This window comes from Ixodes scapularis, unplaced genomic scaffold (genome assembly GCF_016920785.2).
Source record: "Ixodes scapularis isolate PalLabHiFi unplaced genomic scaffold, ASM1692078v2 PGA_scaffold0__279_contigs__length_252992795, whole genome shotgun sequence".
Classification (NCBI taxonomy): Eukaryota; Metazoa; Arthropoda; class Arachnida; order Ixodida; family Ixodidae; genus Ixodes; species Ixodes scapularis.
Genome location: NW_024609835.1, coordinates 230,410,390 through 230,430,429, shown reverse-complemented (window position 1 = coordinate 230,430,429; position 20,040 = coordinate 230,410,390).

The window sequence follows — 20,040 nt, the reverse complement described above, 5'->3', positions numbered from 1 at the left end:
GTGGTTTGTTCGGGACTTCGCCATGTTTGAATGGACAGAATATCACCAGCAGTCATTCGATGAGCTCAAACGAAGACTCGAGACAATCCGATTCTCGGCCATTTCAACCAGATCGCTGAAACCGAGATCTGCACGGAACCAGTCACAACGGACTTGGCTTAGTACTAGTTCAAGGGTAGAACGGGGCAGAGCGAGTCAACGCATACACAGGTCGGACGCTTGTATAATGCGGAGGGGAACTACTTAGTGAATGAAAAACTGTACCTTGCTGTGTCTAGGCAAAAGTATTATTCCGCTCATATTTGTATGGAAGTCCCTTCCCCGAGGTTACAGACCACCACACGTTCTGCTAGCTCGCGAATCTGAACGACCCCTCCGGACGCCTCGCCCTGTGGGGCCTACCACTGCAGGGGTTCAACATGAACATGGTGTACAAATCCGGCTGGAAGAACAATGACGCCGACTGCCTGTCAAGCGCCCCCGCCGAGGCCGGTCCCCCCTGCACCGAGGTCGACGACCATGACTGTTTCCTCGGCGCTCAGGATGTCAGCGACATGGCAGCACTCCAACGAGACGACACTGAACTCCGAGTGCTCATCGAGCATCTAGAGGGACTAGCGAGTGCGGATCCCCGTGCTTTCTTACAAATCCTGCCCACCTTCTCTATACGGAAAGGAGTGCGGTACAAAGAGAACTTCTTCAACAAGAACACAACGCGGCTGTTGGTTATTCCTTTAAGCATCCGAGAACAAATCTTCCAACGATGCCACGACGATCCAACGGCTGGGCACTTTCGGTACACCAGGAAGCTCGCCAGGATTCGGGAAAAGCACTACTGGCGAAGGCTACCAAAGACCGTTTACCTCTACACTTGATCATGCCACAAGTGTCAGCGACGCAAGAGACCACCGACTAAGCCGTCAGAACTCCTGCATTTGATTACTCCTCCGTCCACGTCGTTCCTGCAGATTGCAGATCAGAGTAATTTACTTGACCCAGACCCTGTCTCCCAGCTGGAAGTGGACGTCCTGACGCCAAAGGTCCTGGCGGCCAAGGTCGACGCGTTGTTGGGATTTAATCCGGAGCATAGGGAGCTGACAGACATCTTCTCGCCTTTGGGCAACCACATCAGCGCCACCACTTCCGTTGACAGCTGGTTAGTGGGGTAACATCACATCCAGCATTGACGTTATTTTGCGACCACGAATAAGTTGAAAAGGTGTCACACCGGTGGTGTCTTGCACAGCAGTTTCGTCGGCAAATGTGACGTGATATTGCAAAACAGTTAAAAAAAAAAAAACTGGACACAAAGTCGAAGAAGTTTGCATGACATACGCTGACTAACATGCAAAGGTTTACTAGAACTCCCACGCTCGCACAGTGGCACACGCAAGCACATCATCTTCCTTTTTTTCTGCCTAGATAAATGCTAATAAACAAAAAAAAACAACTTCGAAACAAAACTAAGGCACGAAACAGAAACGTCTGCAGCGGCACTAGAAGAACGTTGCAAATCGCGTCCCGTTTTTTTTTTTTTTTTGCTGTTTTGTAATATTTTTTTTGAAACAAACAGCCCCGCAAGCAATCCTATTACAGTAAATGTGGCGTACGGCAGCACCTCATCCCATGTCTTGTGCTCCACGTCGACGTACATGGAGTTCATGTCGGCGATGGTCTTCTTGGGTCTCTCGGTCAGCACGTTGGTCTGCGGGTTGTACGCCGTGGTGCGACAATGGCCGTTGTGGCTGAAATTAAAAATTTCTTGCGTCAGCTGGGACATGAACGATGATCCAGGCCCTGTAATCAAAGCATCTTGAGCGCTGTGCGGGAGGATGATTTACTCGATGAAAACCTTGGTGACTTCCCAAGCAGTTCCTGAAGGAAAGCCTTTTGTTTCGGCGTAACGCGTCAGATAATCTGAGGCGACGATTATCCAGCGGTTCCCCAATTTTCATGGCGGAAAAGGGCCAAGAAGATCCATTCTAATCTCCTGGAAGGCGGCAGTTGGCGGACAAATCGGCTGCATGAGGCCGGTCGGAGAATTCTTGCGTCACCGGCATTTGTGGCATGATCGTGTGCCTAGGTGTACGATTTTGAGGAGCTTGGGCGAGAATTACTTTTCACGAATACGGGCCAGTGTCCGGCTGTAACCAAGGTATTCGGAAGTCGGGACGTCGTGGCAGTCTCAAAAAATCTCCTCTCAAAGGGCGGTCAGGATCGCCAGCAGATACAGGGAGTTCTTGTCACCGAAGTTCTCTTTGTAGAGTGCACCTTGTCGAATGGCGAAGGTCGGCTGGGCTCATGATGAACAGGCGGCATAATACCCCGCCCTTCCTGGTGCTGTACTAGTGCGCACTTCTCAGGACCGCGTAATTGACGTCGTGCGATGTCGTCGGTGATCTCTGCGCCTAGAAAGAACTCGTCGTCATGGTCGTCGCTGCTGCTGGAAGGTGTTTCGACGGAGGCTCTGTACGGGCGGTCGGCGTAGCTGTGCTTGCGGCCTTACTTGTAGATCATAGTCCTGTTGAACTCCTGTAGCCGGAAACGTTATCGAGCGAGGCGTCCTGGCGGGTCCTCGAGGTTCGCAAGCCAGCATAGCGAGGGGTGGTCCGTGACCACTCGAAACGGGCTCCCGTACAAGTACGGACGAAACTTTGTGATCCCACAGGCGATCACAAGGCATTCTTTCTCAGTCGTCGCGCACTTTCCGACTTGGACAGTGCCCGACATAAGTAGGCTATCTTCTTTCGTTTGGTGCCTCCTTGCACTTGCACCTGTACCGCGCCAAAATACTGGGTTACTTTTGTTAGTGTGAATATCGGTTTCCGCTTCCTGATCGAAATGTCCAAGAACAGGAGGATTCTGGAGTTGTCGTTTCATCGGGACGTCGTGGCAGTCTTAAAAGAAATCCTCTCGAAGAGCGGCCGGGATTGCTAGCGGCCACTGCGAGTTCTTGTCACGGAAGTTCTCTTTGTAGAGTACACCTCGTCGAATGGCGAAGGTCGACTGGGCTTACGAGAAAACATGTGGTATGATACCACCGCCATTCCCGGTGCTTTATTAGTGCCCCCAGGTCAGGATAGTCTCGATGACGTCGTGCCATGTCGTCGGTGTTTTTCGCGCCTAGAATAAACTCCTCGTCATTGTCGTCGTTGCTGCAGGAAGGTGTTTCGACGGAGACTCTGGACAGGCAGTCGGCCAGAGCTTTCGTCGAAACACCTTCCGACGGCAGCGAAGGTGAAGACGACGAGTTTTTTCTATGCGCAGAGAGCACCGACGACATGGCACGACGTCAACGTGACGATCCTGAGCTTCTCGCGCGTTTCGATCGCCAGCTGCTGCTCCTCGTCCCATTCGAACTTCTTGGTGTCCTTCTTGAGGTTTGTGAGTGGCACGGAAATCCTTGCCAACTCCCGAACGAAGCGCCGATAGTAGGTACATACTTCAAGGAACCTGCGCATGGCCTTCTTGTCTGTGGGCGCTAGAAATGCTGTGACGGCGCGAGTCTTCTCTTGATCTGGAGGCCAACACCTTCGTTACTAACCACGCAGCCTAGGAACTTCAGATCGTCATAGGCGAACGGACACTTTGACGGCTTGAGGGCGAGTCCGGTGGTATGTATGGCTTGGAGAAAAGCTCGAAGTAGACGAAAGTGCTCGTCGAAGTCGCTTGAAAATACTACAACGTTGTCAAGGTAGACGAGACAGCTCGGCCACTTCAGTCCTGCCGTCGGTTCCGGCCCGGAAGCTTAGCGTAAATGTCAAGCTCCTCTGGTGACGCACTGTCTTGCTTAGGTTGTAAGGATTCTTCAGCAATCGCGGCGAGTTCGGCTGAGTTCTAAAGTTCGTCGACGTAGCCCAAAGCTGCATTTTTCGTGAGGTGTTGCCCCTCTTTTCGAAAGTTTGTGAAGAGGGCCACAGTGCGGCCATCCTCTAGTTCAGGTACTCCTCATGCGACGCCTATTCCTCTTCGCAGGAAATAACGAACGTTAACTTCCAAAACAACTTCGCTGCAGGCAGCTGCCTTGGTCACGACGGTCACGACAACACTTTATCGTGGAGGCAGCTCCACGTTGTGGGCAGCGACTCAGACGTCGGCAGACGCTGCGTGGGGTTTCTCTGAAGCCGGAACAGGTTCCCGCAAAGTCAATCTGTTCTCTCCAAGGTCGATGGCGGTACCGTATTAACACAGAAAGTTCAGGCCGACAACGACGTGTCCGGTTCACACTTGCAGAACAACGAATTTCACAGGACACGTCTCGCCGTAAATGTCGACGTGAGCAGTGCACCTACCGACAGGCGTAATGATGTGTCATATAGCGGTTCGTATCTGCGGCCCATACAACGTCGTCGTTATTTTTAAAGGCGGCGAGAGAGCCTCCCACAAAATACTGAATAGTCTGCACCGGTGTCCACGACTACCGATGCGTCGTGGCCGTCAATAACATCGTTTAAGTTGCTGGCCACGGTTACAGGAAGGTCGTTGCGATGCCGGGTGTAGGGAGAGTGGGAATGCTCGGGCGTTCGTTAAGGCTCTTTATAGCGTCCGTCCACGGCAACTTCACCTCCGGGAATTGCCGAGCTAGCTTTCTCGGCGGGAAATGGGGGACAGGCGATCTCGGGACGGGACCGACGAAGAGGCGAGAGGTGCCGGCGCAGGAACGGTGAGCGCGATCCTCGGAGATGAGTTTGCCCAGGGTATATTGGCCGGCGCAGGAACTCCTCGATGTACCTCGGTCGTTTCCCTCTCTTTGGGTGTGTCTTCCAAAGAAAAGTAGACGTTCCGTAGGATTTGCTTGGCCTTCCATCTGTTGAACAGGGCGATGCACTCGTACTGGCCTAACCAGTCGCCCGCATCTTCATAAAGGCCACCATTGAAAGTCGCCTGCGTCTGTGGTTGGGCCAGCCCGAATACAATGGATGTTGGTGGTATTCCGTCTTGCTGCGATTTGGTGCTATTCGTGGCCGTAGTCCTTGTAGCCTTGGACGGTTGGGAGACGAATTCTGTCGGAAGGCTTTGGGTACATTGGCTCGTCCGTGTTTCAGCGTCGTCAACGGGGATAATGTTTCCTGGACACGAGAATGATCGGGCCATACAGATCTTTTGAGGGGTACGTTTCACTGCCGTGGAACGCGGTGCCCCTCACCTCCACCAGTATGTCACGAATGACAATTAATAAGTCGACGAAAAATAAAGCAAACTAAACGTAGAATGGGGAGTACTTGTGGCCAAAACAAAATAAAAAAGCTATCGTCGGAGGCGTCCATGGCGACGAAACGTCAGGACCTACCATTGGGGCCGCTGGGACGGCCACACAGAGCACCATTTGTAGTCGCGTGGGTCTCTGGTACACTTGGCGTAGAACGTTCGGCGTGTAGAACATTCGCAACTCAGTCAGCCGACGAGGTTTTTGAACTTACGAAAATGTCGAGTTGATATAATAAATAAACGAGGAGTACACTCTCTGAAATAAATCCGGAGCCACCGCGTGATAGCCAAGCGCACTAACCATTCGGACACTCGCTCGCTCGGCAACGCGCGCCGCAGTATATTCAGAAAACATTTAATGACGCTGAGGGTACATGCTGCTCGGGGTACCACAAAACACAAGTTCACCAAGAGGCATGAAAATTAGTTCCTTCGTTGCGCTTCTCGTGTCGTATATAAAATACCCTTTTCATGTGGCAGGAGCTACATAGGCCAAACGGGCAGATGCCTCAGTGACTGGCTCCGGGAACATGATTGCCTCTTGAAGGCTACACTGGGCGGAAACCTTCGAATCCATTGTAGGGAGTGCCCGCGCAGACCGTTATTTGGCGAAAGCAACATCTTGGGGAAGAACAAAGACAAATTGACCCGCGAGTTACAGGATGCCTTCCACAGCCTTTGTGAGGACCGGAACTGCATTAGCATAGTATTTGTAACACTGTCTAAAAAGGAAAGAATTCATTCAACAGACAATAAACGACCCACACGAGCCTGCATGAAATAGCCACTTTCTTTCACGGGGCTGGTGGTAGATGCACGAATCCGTTGTGGATCCTTTTTTTGTTCTTTCGCTTTCTTTTCTTGTTAGTAAACATAGTCGTGAGTGACCCTCTTTTCTGTGCTGTTCTTTTCTCTATTTTGTGCACTAAACACCTCAATATATTTACCAACAAATTGCTTAATCTAAAACAACTCAAATTATGTAAAATAGTTATCTTTAAACTCGTTTCAAGTAATTGGTTGCAAAATAATGGTGAATGTGTCTCTAAAACATGTTTATTTAACGTATGTCGTAAACCTTTGTGGATCAAAGTTTGTCATTCTAATTTTTTTTAATTTTATGTGTACATAATACCAACCTTTCATTAAAAATGAGTAGAAAAAAATATGCATGCCTGCATGCTTTGATGTGAGAAAGAAGAATGTGCAAGGCAGCGTACAAAACCTTGAAAATCTCCATGGATCATGAATAAAAATTCTATATCACCGAAAAAAATTATCTATAGCGTTGGTATACAGCTGAATGCTCCTCCTTAGAACATGGCTTTAACATAAAACTTTGGTTAAATATACAAAAAAAAAATTGGACTAGGACCATAATTTCAAGATCTGGAGTAGAAGCACCCTACGGGGAACTGTCAACCCAATATATTTCAGACGAGTACATGTTTAGAATCCACATATCAGCTATATAAAGCGTATCCTTTTTAATACTCATAAATTTTATAGACGAAGGCTGACAAAATGGTGGCGACATTTTTATCGCGGTAAGAATGGGTATCAATTTTTCCAGAGATTGAAAATATGTGTCCTTCTAAATAATATCACTATATATACAGCTAGACATTCGGCTGCTCCCTCTTGCTATATGTATCGAACACCCAATTCAAATATAGATTAAGGCAATTAAGTTTTATAGCTATGTTAGAATGATAAGTAAAACAGTTCCCGAGTCTTCTCATGATAACCCTGGAGGCGAGGAAAAGTAGGAACATAGGACAGAGACAAAACGCCATACAAAGCTAATTGTAGTTTTGTGTCTGTCCTACGTCCTTTGTTTTCTCTGGCTCCAGGATACGATATCAGCATTGAATCAGCTCGCCTGCACCCTTGATTTAGTGACATTAATTTCCGAGTCATCCACTTTTATTTGCCTGTCAATTTTACTAAACTGTCATGAATTGGTCAACACTCCTACGCCATTCAAATTGTGTCAATCCAGTTCATTCAATGCTTTGCTACACATTTCACATTTTATACACGTACGTATATTCTACGTCAGATTATTCCTCGAGTAACAAGGAATAACGCCGTTCTTAACCTATTCCTTATCACCTGTCCGCATTAGGTTGGGGGGTGGGGGGTCAATTTTGTGGATCCTATATCACTTAAAGGTCGTTTATAGAAATTAAATATTCATTCGCAAAGCTTTACTAATCCTATAAAAATACTATACAATTATTCTCGTACAACTCTTGAAGAGATGAAGTGTAACCTTGTTCAACTTCTTATAGACTGCACGCGTAACCATTGATAGCGCTCAATGGATGCACTCCGAACAAAACTAAGTTTCATGAGATGTCATCACATTAGTTTTCTACAGTATTATTAACATCATATTATGACTTTCCCTAAGGTTCACTCTATCTTTAAAAAATATCTTCATGAAAAATACGTCGTATTCCAATCGAAGATGGTGTATTTCTCTACGCACAGGGGCATCTACTACGCTGCATTAAATACCAACAAGCATGAAGTTAAAATGCTAAATGAAATTCTCTACTCCTACACTACCAAAAACCTGGCTCTCATACCCGAAAATGTTATGGCGCCTTGTTAACTTCAAGAAAATATACAAAAATCTAGTTGATGAGTCTGGCTTGTATCCATCAGAAAGTGATGCAGCGAACGCGTTCACATTTTTTCCAGCTTATCTAGATAGGAAGGTTTACGGCTATACTGAATTCTCCTACACTTACATAATATTGAACATAGTTAAAACTTACAAATAGGACGAGGACAATAATTGCATGATCTGAAGCAGAATCCCAAATCATCACCGCAAAAAGGTATTTTAAAACTAAATGAAAACCTTCAGAATGGCAGCCCTCCTGACGAGGACCAAATTCTACAACTAGTTGGAGCTGAGCTAATTAGGAGATTTCAAAAGAGAGGTCATAAAATAAGTTGGTGACATTGCTCACAGGTCAATGAACGCCTTGTGTGAATAGAAAGTAATATCGTAACATCTCAATACCCTGCGGTGGATGTTACTAAGGCCAAACCGTCGTGGCATCAATTACCGGAGAAGGAAACATGCTACATCATTATGGGATATATCAAGAGGGGCACATCTCGCAGTGCATTGCCGAGATTGTTTATGCACTGCAAGTTTAAAAAGCATCAAACTCCTGGGGGGAAAAGGGAAAACTTGAGCGCGACATCTTTGTGACATTGCATATTGATGGAAAAGACGCTGAGTCCGCCATAGACCCTTCCTACACGCTGCACAAGCGAGAACTAATGTTTCTGCGGGGGTCCTGAAGGACACCAAGAAGCTCTGTGTTTGTAAATAAGGAGAGAAGTAGAGGAAGAAGTTTTTAATCCACTGTGTAAATGAGGAAGAATGGGGCTCAATTCAGGCTGTAAATGATGATAGTAATGAAGGAAGAAGAATGCTATATAGCTGATAATGCAGCGGTTGTCTATTTGTGTGTTTAATGGTGTTCAGCTTTGGTCACCCGAAGACCAAATATATTCCAAACTTCTTAAAGTAACAAAGAATTGAATATCGCCTTTTTTCAATTTTTTTTTGCGACATCCCCACTTGTTGATTTTTTTAACACTGACTAGCTTCATGCACAAGTGACACCTATTTTTAAAACCAGACAATTGTAAGAGCCTTTCAACTAGATCCCAATATATCTCACCAGTGTGGCCTGTAAACTCAGCAGCATATCAAATATACGCACACAACAACTAGTATACGATTTAACTTTTTTTATATTAAAACCAGCACCAGCTGAAGAATGTTTATATTTTTTTTACTCAACTATTTGAGCTCAATAGAAATCTTCATGTGAATAGACGCTGACCAAACCGACGTAGTTTTGTAGATATTGACATAGCTTTTGTTTCTATAACAAATAGTCGGCTGTTTTTAAAGCTGTAGCGTATGTGTATTGAGCTACATCTTTATGACCGGATCGCTTCACTTCTAACTAATAAAAAGTTCACCCTAACAAAGAAAAAAAAAGCTAATAAATCTTTCACGTATCTTATTTATAATTCATATCAGTGACCTAAATTCTGCTTTCGAATGGGAAAAATATTTTAGTATTATTATTATTATTATATTATTGTTGTTATTATTGTTACTCCTCCATTCGAATGAGCGAAATGCTTAATTTTTATTAATAAATATTATTATTATTCGCCATTGCGTTAGCCTATAGTACACTAAGATAATGCATAACCGTATGTTTTTAACTTTCCACTCTTTTGGTGCTCAAGAATTGATCGTACGTTAAAGGGAATTCTGAAAAGTGCAGCATATAACAAACACATTTCATCTAGTGCGAGCTTGTTTGCTTCGCTTAAGTTACCGTGTCTTTACTCACTCTGTCTTCAAACGGTAATCTGGCGACACTTCTGGGAGAGTGAGATAAAGGTCTCGGTCAGTCCACGACGGAAACTTAGATGTGCTATGGTTTGCAATCTCCTCGAGTGAGAACTCACTATGGCGAAAGCATGCGTTGGTTTTATGTGCCAAAATTTTTTAATTCCGTTCCAGCTGGTCTGCTTGCTATTGCATCAAACACAACATTAAAGTCCTCTCTAACAAATATGTTTTCCGATGTGGCTAGATATTGACTTTTTTTACCTATGGCGTTATTTACTTTTTCGTTTGTAGTATGGTGCTGTGCGTGCTTTTTCTTGTAATCACTGGGCATGCCATATGATGACTGCATTTATTGCGCGAAGCTTCATTGTCTTCGGCCCGTTGCTTGACTAATTTTCTTTCTACTGATAAGTGTTTTTTTTCTTTTTACTGAACATACCGAATAGCATTTGAGAGAATGACTAATGAATTAAAGAACTGTGTCTTCGAATAGATTCATACACTGTTTTAAGAATACTCATGCATGAGTCTTTTTCTTTTTTTGTTCATTAAGAAATCTTTTTATGACTTTTATGACCTTAATGATTGTAATTGACACACTGATCAATTTCCGACTACATCATGTCAAGCCAATCATCTGTATGCTATTTGCTTTTTTTTCTGCACGTGATGCTATTCCGTGCGAAATTCTTTCTGTATTTACCACTGAAGAGTCTGGTCCTACAAGTCCTTAATGGCTTTAATTCGACCCGACAATCAACTGTATAGATGCCGCGAAACACCCGAGGTTCAAATTCGAAAGGTTTCGATATTTTAAACCAAACTGATGTTCGAAATTGAAAGGTTCGATACTTTCGACCGTACGGAGGTTCGAAAAATTCTCAACTTTTAAAATCGTGGAGTTTTGAAATCAAAAAGTTAGAAGCTTTCACGGTTTCTAAAAGTTCGGGTTTGATTATTCCGAATAATTTTTTTTTTTACTTGAGAATCGAAAAATTAAAAAAATTTTGAATTTTCCAAGGTTAAAATTCGAGAGAGTCGAATGTTTCGAATTTTTTTTGGATCTGAAATTCGAAAACTTTTAACGTTTCGAATTCTTGGATATATAAAGTTCGATAAATTCGAAAATGTTGATTTTATTTCTATACAAAGCTTGAAAAGTTCGAAGGTTTCGATTACCGTTTAATGGTAAATTCGAAAAAAAAAACTGAAGGGTTCGAATTTTTTTCAAGTACAAGTAAGCAAAGTTTGAAGTCCGGTTTTTATGTTCCGCCACAGTTTCAGTTTCAAATAATGTTTTCACGCCTCACTGGTTTTCACGAAATCAGGTTTAGAAAATGTCGGGCCTAATATTTAGACTGCGCGAAGTTGGTGAGGCAATTAAATGAGACAACGGGTGTCCCCAATGTGCTGCAATATTTTCCAGTGCAGAGTGACGTGTGACCACAGATACGTAATTGAGTAATGGTGGCCGCCAGCCCGGGGGGGAGGGAGGGGGGGCATTATCGTGCATCAAGAAGGCTCACTGTTTAACAATCCTTATCCAGTTCGAAACGTCCAGGTTTAGGCAGGTGGTTGAGGCTCAGAAAATCCTTGAAGCGATCTGGCCAACTGCCTCCCTACCCCTTGCACGCGGGTAGTAATCCGGTCGAACGAAGCCCGAGTGACGCTGGCAAATAGTAAGTTTAGTTTGTGCATGATGCAAAATCCTGAGACTGGCAATGAAATTTGAAAGAGAATGAGTAAGAAGACAGAAAAAAAGGAACAGGACAACGCCTCATACTCAGCTCTGCGAATGGAATTTGAAAAAAAAAGTGTAAAAAAACAGAAAAAGAAAAGTACAGGACAACTTCTCAAACTCAACTCAGCTGAAACCTCAGCTCAGGCCAACGTCTCAAACACAACTTAGCCGAGTTTGAGACGTTGTCTTGTCCCCTTTTTTCTTCTTAGACTATTTCTTGCGAATTTCATTCCCAGTCTCGGAATTTTGCGTCATGATCAACATACACCAGCACGCCTGCACCTTGACAATTTGTTTAGTTAGTAATTGCTTTGGAGGTTTATTTTCCGGGACGGAGAAAATGCCGAGCACAAAACAGAGACGCTGACGCAACTAGAGGTCGAGGAGCGTTCTACCATACCAGTGGCGTCGGAAGAGCAAAAACGGGGAGGAAGGGGGGAGGGGGGGTTAAACAGTCACCCCCCCCCCTGCCTCGACATATTTCGGACTGTTAAAGAAAACAATACGGGGAAAGAGCGCATGGTAGAGCTTATTTCAATCTGAAATTAGTTATGCATATGTATAGCTACTGCAGCTCTTCACTGCATAAAAGATCGCGTAGAGGGTCATTGTTAGAAACTCGTTGTCCGAAGGCACTACTCATCACCTGCTCGGCGGTTCGGAAGTTCAAAGCTATGTCTTTTCGACCTAAATAACTGTGCCATTGGTAAAAAATAATAAATAAATAAACATAACAGTGAATGCAAAAATAAAAGCTGGAGAAGAAAAAAAAACTATCAAAGAACCGCCGGAAGTGTTTCATTCGTGCATATTCCGAGGCCCAGAACTACGGAACAAGTTTCTCCTACCTAAAAGAAACACGTTCTAGAAACAGGAAATAAAAAAAAAGTTCTTTTTTTTATGACTTGCTGAACATGAACAGTTTTAGGAATCTACCCGCATGAGTATTCCTTAATCTGAAAAAAAAACAAAAACAAAAAAAAAAAGTTTATTTTTTATTCTACAAGTTTAGGGCATAATTGCCCATAGATACATATTTGAATATTTCTTCAAAACTCGTCTTGAACGACAATAATCATACCTATAAGACACTTTCCTAGGCTATATATAGATCATTCTTAAGAAGTATAACATATCTACCATAAATAGCTTCGGCTATAGCGCGCTTCAAATATGGCACAAACGGCAATTTTCAAGAAGCCGTCGTCCCTTCTAGCTCCTTCGGGAATCTATTTCTTTAAAACCAAGCATGCCAGATGATTCAAATAAGCGGGATTGCCTTTCGCGGGTGTATCTCAAAACGTCCCATTCGCATTTGGACCCTGCACATTTCGACCCATTCTCATTTGGTTCTTCTCGTTTGAACCTTCTCATAAGATCCGACTCGTGTTTTTCGCAACTGGACCCATCCTCATTTCGCCCGTTCGCGCTACGACCGAATGGCACTAGTTCAGCATGCTTCTAACGTCGTTATGCCTTTGCAGCTTTGTTGATGAGCCTTACCTTGCCTGGGCCCCCAACATATCCTCAGATATATGTAGGGTGTGTATTTTCCGGTTTTAACCGAAAAAAACAATAATCATCCGTCGGTGGCGAAATACAAAATCGGTTAAAACCGAAAAACACCGGTGGTTGGATATTTTCGCCCCGGTTAAAACCGAAAAACACCGGTCGTTGCACGTTTCCGACCTAGCGAAACCCTTTCCCCCGTAGAGGTTCGTAAACGTGATATCTCGTGGATCCTGCATTCTTCCAGTGTCTATACATGGCTTGCACGTGACGCCAGTCCGCCCTCCTTTCTGCGGTTCAAAAGCGTCTAGTTAACGCGGTAGAAGCTAAGCTCTCACAAGCCTTTCCCCCATTGTGTCGCCCATGGCCCCCTTTTATGGAAAAATTAACGCAGCGGAGGGTACGCACTCACGTGCCTTTTCCCCATTGTGTCTGGCCAAGTAATGTCGGTGCAAGCCATGTATTCAGAGGCTGCTGTGGTTCCTGAAAGAAACTACCAACATCCGTATCGTACAGGGCTACTGACCTTTCAGAACTGAGATGCGTTCCTTGTTATCTGTTTAGTTTCCATCGGCTTTTGGGGAAACGGAAAAAGGGTTTTGTTGGCGGGGGAGTTTTTCGCTGTATATAAAAGGACCGTTCTGTAGAAAAAAAAAATGGCAGACGTGTTTGAGAAGGCGCATCCGTCCCGCGTCTGCCGGTTTTCTCAACCTGATACTTGATTCCCTTCGTCGTCACGCGAAGTAGAAGGCCACCAGGATGGGAAGTGAACGGAAAGCTCAGGATGACTACGCTAAAGATTTTATGGAACAATCGTCGCTCTGGTTCCGCGTGCCAATTGTTAATCCGTGTATAAACGTGGAGCTGCCGGAGGGATTTATGCCTTATGAAAGAATCTATCGGCTGGTCCTCCGAGACAAAAGCTAGCTGAGTGACCTAGAATCAGTGTTTCTTTGTTACCGCCAGTATGCTGTGACTAGCACCGTTGATCCAGTGTTATTTTGGAAACTTCATTTACCTGACTGGCCACTACAGTCCCAAGCCTGGCTGGACATTTTGGGATTTCCTGTGTCCAGCGAAAATGTGGAGCTTGTGTTTTCCGAAATTGCGGGTTCTGAACCGCAAGGAACGTGCTGCCATGACGGATGCAAGCCTCTCGAAGTAGGCTCGCATCCACTATAATAACCAAGTGTGATTAAATATATGCTTCCTCGAGAAGTGTATGAAATATGTGAATAAAATTAGAACTCTCTGTCTGGGATCAATCGCATTTGTTTCCACCGATAATCACCGATTTTAGCCTCGTCGTGAGACGTTCCACCGAAATACACCGGTGTTTCGAAAATAAATAAGCACCGAAAAACATCCGCCGATTTTTCTCACAAATAAACACCGGAAAGTACACACCCTAGATATATGTTATGCGTAGAGGTACGCACTGAAAATCGTACATTGACGCCTGCTTTTCTTCCTCTAAGCAAACGAGAGAAGAAAAAGCGTTGAACATTTAATTTGTAAACCTTGTTTGAACAGAAATAGCTTACATAATAGCAATGGTTCTCAACCATTGATATTTCGCGGACGCCTTGTAGAAATGCGGAGATGATGGAGGACCCCGTTCGGGGTAGGAGAATAGAAAGCTATAGGTTATAATAATAATGATTTAATAAATGAATATAACTAACTGCTAGTGTGAAGTAGACTTGTCTCATTGACATACACACGAGAGTACTCCCCCGAAAATTGGAAGGGTTCTTCTCTACGTGAAGAAAGACAACTAATATTGTTGTGCTTGACTAATAAGGCAGTGCGTCGCGGACCCCTAGGGTGCCCTCGCAGACCCCCTCTTGAGAACGACTGCATTGTAGAAGTGGTGGCATTGTCCCAAGTCGAGAGACCTCAAACAACGTGACATTTCGGAATATGATCTGGCTGTGATAAATAGTTGGTTTGTTTTATTGTCAGCTAGTAGCTTTTCACGACGACCTCGACGCACTGCTCGATTCCTTAGCAGAGAGAGTATGCCTGTAGTGTGGCACACACAGACAGACACACACACACAGACACACACACGCACACACACACACACAAATTATTTCAATGTATTAATATTACCCTAAAAAACGATTTTGGTATAGAAATTGTCAAGTGCGACGGGTCAAAGCGAGATATTTCTGAGAATGGCTTTTTTGAAAATTGCCATGTGAAAAGAGCGAAACGAGAACGGGGCCAAATGGGGAGGGTTTGGATGCGAAAGACGAAACGGGAAAGGACCAAATGCGAGAGGTTCAAGAGAGATCTTTTTGAGAATAGTTGTTTTGAGAAGGGCCAAGGGAGAAGGTCGAAACGAGAACGGGCTCAAGTGATAACCACCCGCCTTTGGCAAGGAATGCGGCACCCCATGTAAAAATGCGAAAAGCAGAAATTACGAGTGAACCTCACTGCTTGACCCCAGGTGAAACCGCCCACCAGTCTTTCGAAGTTCAACGTGCTTATAACTTTTACCCTAAAAGTTCGATGTTCGTCGAACTTCTGACTTTTAAGGAATCGAAAGTTCGTTAATTTTCAATTTTTTTAAATTAATAGGTTTGAAATTTCGAAAATTATCGATTTTTTTAGCGTTGGATGTTCAAAACCTCGAAAAGCTTCAAAAATTTTATTGCAAAAAGATTGAAAGTTCGAAAATCATCGAAATGTTTTGTCTATCAAGCTCGAAAGTTCGACAAGCATCAAATTTTGCAGCGTAATAAGTTCGAAATTTCGCAAAGCGTCGAGCTTCTTAGTTTAAAAAGTTCGCAAATTCGACTTACGTCAAATATCTCGACATGGAAAGTACGAAAATTCGAAATCTTTTGAACCTTTCGACCGCTTGATTCGATCATCGAACCGTCGGTTCGAAAAACCTTCGCGGCATCCCCACTTAACTGGGTACAACTGCACTACTGATTAAATTTATTATTGTTATTATTATTATTATTAACTAATACAATAATAATTATAATTTTCGTTGCAGTTAAATCACGTGTCTAGGAAGGTTTCTAGAAAGCTTTTACTGTGGCAGCTCTTTCGTGTTGCAATGATACCTGTAAGACCCTACACTTCGTTGAATGCTTCACCTGAAACGAATCCTTCTTCATTCATTTAGAAATATTAAGAAATCTTCAAAACTTCTTAACAATCCTTCTAGAACGCCACCTTGCTTTACAAACTTACTAACACTGTAATTTCAGAAGATCATATTCGGCCCTACTCTCGTCTTTGAGATGGTGACACACAAATCATAATCTTTTCTCCGTGTAAATAAGTCAAATTAGCAATGAATATATACTTATGTGGCGAAAATCGATCATTTGACAATGCAACCGAGTGCCCGACAAAGTAGATAAAGGTATTTTTTTAACATGGCGGGTTTTATTTGTCTAGGATTGCTTTAACCAACTCATGTTACACCAGTGAAAAGAAATATACTTGCTTGAATTAAGCCGACGAAGGAATTATAGTACATTGTAGCGCGCTCGTAACTATATATATATATAAAATATATTTCTTTTCGCTTGCACCTTGTTACCAATATATGAGCAGCTTGAATGGAAACTTCATAAAATGGCATCTTTTATGCTAACACACCTGTTAATTCAGAGATAAAAAACCTCCCGTTCAAATGACCACCCTTAATGGTGATTCACTCTCGTTTAACGTATTCAGCCGGAGGTTATGTTGTTTACACCAATAAATATACATACATCATGATGTGTTTAACCATATACATAATGGTAAATACTCTACACATCCAGTTTAATTTTGTAAATAAAATATGTATGGTATATAAGGGAAACTTCCTTAGAATGAAGCATTTGAAGAACAGAGAAGACAAGAAAAACGGCAGTCAAACACGCTCAAGCAGCTCCGCTGCATAGGTCATTTTGATGAAAAAGTTATCAGGAGTCGGGAAACCAAAAACACGACAGGAAACCAGCTATACTTCACTTCTCCATCATTTTAATCAGAAGGCAACGTTTATAAAAACGAAAATATCACAAAACGAAAATACAGATATATAGTTAGTTATATGAGCGCCCTCGTTTCAAAAACACGCACCACGAATCATTCGAAGCAATGAGGGTGCTCGCTTCGCCCGCAGTGGCACTCTGCACTGGGAAATCCCTTCGCATAATCTTCCGCCCGCGGTGACCTCAACTAAAACCATGGCCCGACCAAATATGCGCGTCGCCCGGCTCTGTATACAAAGCCGGGCCCCATTGTATTGCGCGTCCAGCCTCTGCCGCGCCGGAATCGATCGCATCATGGACGAACGGTCGCGTGCCACAACGCGTCAGGTTCGTTCTCGACGGGCGCACGAGCTCACTCACGCACGCGTGCACGCGCGCGCCCGAGAGAGAGAGTTTACGACTGGCGCAGAAAGCTCACCGTCGTCCAAATCCGTCATTCCGCGACCCAGCGGCCCGTACACAATGTAAGCGGCTAAACCGCAGACCGAGCCCCCTCCCGGGGATTGAGCTCCGCACTGTGGCCTACGGCGGGAAACTATATGCGTCTCAGGAAAAAGATCCCTTTGATCCCTCTCCATTCGGCGTAGGCTTAATTAAGGCGACACAGGATTATAATGTTGAACAGTTAGCTGAGGGATTCGAATGAGAAATGAATGGGGATGTGAAAGTTTAGAGTTGGCAAACAAGAACCAATGCAATCATGATGGTTGAGGGTGAAATGTAGAAAGTACAGGAAAAATGGCCAGCTCGAGAACCAACCAACTGCACGCGCCAGGAATTTGCGTACTCGTGTCTCGTTTTTCCATGCTGTCTGTCGTCGCCTTCGTAGCAATTCCCTCCGGTGGTAGTAGTGCCGGTTATCCGGCACTAGTAGGGTCGTTAGTCTTGGGTTGAGTAGGACTTCAGGCGAGCTACATTATCGATGTCTTGGTGTTTGACGAATGGCAAAAAGGCGGGGTTACATGTACCACCTCGTAGTGTATGTCAAAAAGGCAACGAACTAAGCGGTATGGCACAGCAAAGTTTTGTAGTGTGAGCTACACTGGCCGAGGCTGAGCAGTTTTGCGTGGCTCGCATGATGAGCCGTGCTCCTTGCTGCGCATGCGCGAGGAGCAGTGACGTCACACGCCGCACAGCTGGCGCGCCGGAGCCGCCGCAGCAGCCGCGCCCACTTCGCGGGTTTGCGCATGCCAGAGTAGTGACGTCATAGCCGCGGCACGCACACTGGCGCTGCCGCGTGCCCAGCTGTGCACCTCCGTTGCGCAGCAGCCAAGTCTGACGCTGCACCGGAGTCACTTAATAGCGCCTCTCATTTTGTGCGCATAAGCTCACGCTACGTATATTGTCGCATAGCCGAGCTAAGCCACCACAATTTTTGTGGAGTTTTTTTTTTTTTTTTTTTTTTTTGTATTTTCCAGTTTGACACCTCAGTCTGCTTAGCGTGGCGAGGTCGCCAAATCTATAGGACGTGGGCATGTGAGTGTCTTGGTGACGAAGCTTTTATTGTTGTTGCGATTGTAAAGTGTGTAGTCTGGCTAGTCGGCGGGCATTTCGGCTCGAGAAATGATGTCGGATGCATAGGGATCCAGCTCTGTGTCAGTTTATGGCAATATCGGGTCATGAGTTGTGAGGGGGTCACGAGCGTACGGAAGGTAATACGGCAAATACGCAGTAGTTCTTTGTTATCTCAATATTGTAGGAGAATATGACGTAGGGAACAATTAGATCCCAGTTCGTGTGGTTTTCTTCAATGTACACGAACATTGTATTCGCTAGTTTATGCTTGCGCCGTTCGGTGAGGCCATAACCTGTGGATGGTAAGCATTTGTCATATGATAGAATGTGCTTGCGATATGCAAGACTTCATTGAGAAGTTTGGAAATAAATGGCGTTCTGGCGATCACTGGTGATAAGCTGTGGAGTACCATGGTGTAGCAGAATAAATTTGAAAAAAAAAAACTCGGCAGCATCCCTTGCTGTAGCATGAGGTAAGGCTTAGTTTCGGCGTACCGCGTCATTTAGCCAATAGTTACAATTACCCAGCGATTGTTAATTTGAGACACGAGGAAAGGTCCCAAAAATCAATTACGATACTTTAAAGGAATCCTGTGGTGGGGACACGGAATGCTGAGTACCAGGTCGCTTCGTCGAGTGTTGCTTTCTTGTCTGCAACTGATGACAAGAGCGACGGGCTTTTTGGTGACACCGTACATTCCGATCCAGAAACAACTGGCTTGAACTCGAAAGTAAGACTTAGCGAGGTCGAAATGTGCAGTGATTGGGTCGTCATGATTGGAGTGATCTATGTAGTTTTGAAGTGCCCGAGATATGACAAGGAGCGAAGGACACCCTCACGATCCGTAATTGCATGTGAATAAGGTAAATCGTAGAGAGTGAACAGACGCTCTGAACGTGCCATGCGCTGCGATGAAGGAGATATTATTCCTTGAAAGTGAACAATTATTGGCTTTAGGAGAGGATCCGACATGTAGGCTGCACCAATGTCTATCTGGGTCAAAGTGGCCGTGGGGAGAGACTGGACTGTCCCTTGACTAGGAGAGACCGATTCGAGGGGCATCTGTACAACCAATCGGCGTCAAGATGTTTCTTACTGGATTTGTAGATGACGCTTTAAGCTGTAACCTTGCAGTTTGAGAGACCAACGTTTGAGGCGGCCTGATGGACCTTTAAGACTCCCGAGCCACCAGAGACCACGGTGGTCAGTAGTTATACGGAAGTGAATGTCGTATAAATAGGGGCGGAACTTTGATACTGCCCACACGTGTCCTAATCATTCGCGTTCGGTTATGTCATAATTTTGTTCACACAGAGTGAAAGTGTGTCTTGCACAGCCGATAACAAGTTGAGCGTCTTGCAAATTCAGAGCCAAGATTGCACCGATATTGTGTCCACTTGCGTCAGTACGTATTTCCGTTTGTTCGCCTTCAGTAAAGTCACCAAGACTGGGACTCCTTGTTAAGGTTAATTTAAGCTATTCAAACGCTTGCTGTTGTAGTGGACCCCACGCAAACATTATGTTGTTGTGAACGAGCTGATTAAGAGGTTCAACACGCGAGCAGTAAATGATGAACTTCTGTAAATCAGCGGACAATTTAAGAAAAGCACAGACGTCCTTTCGAACTTCCGGTCTAGGCAACTCAGAAAAGGCT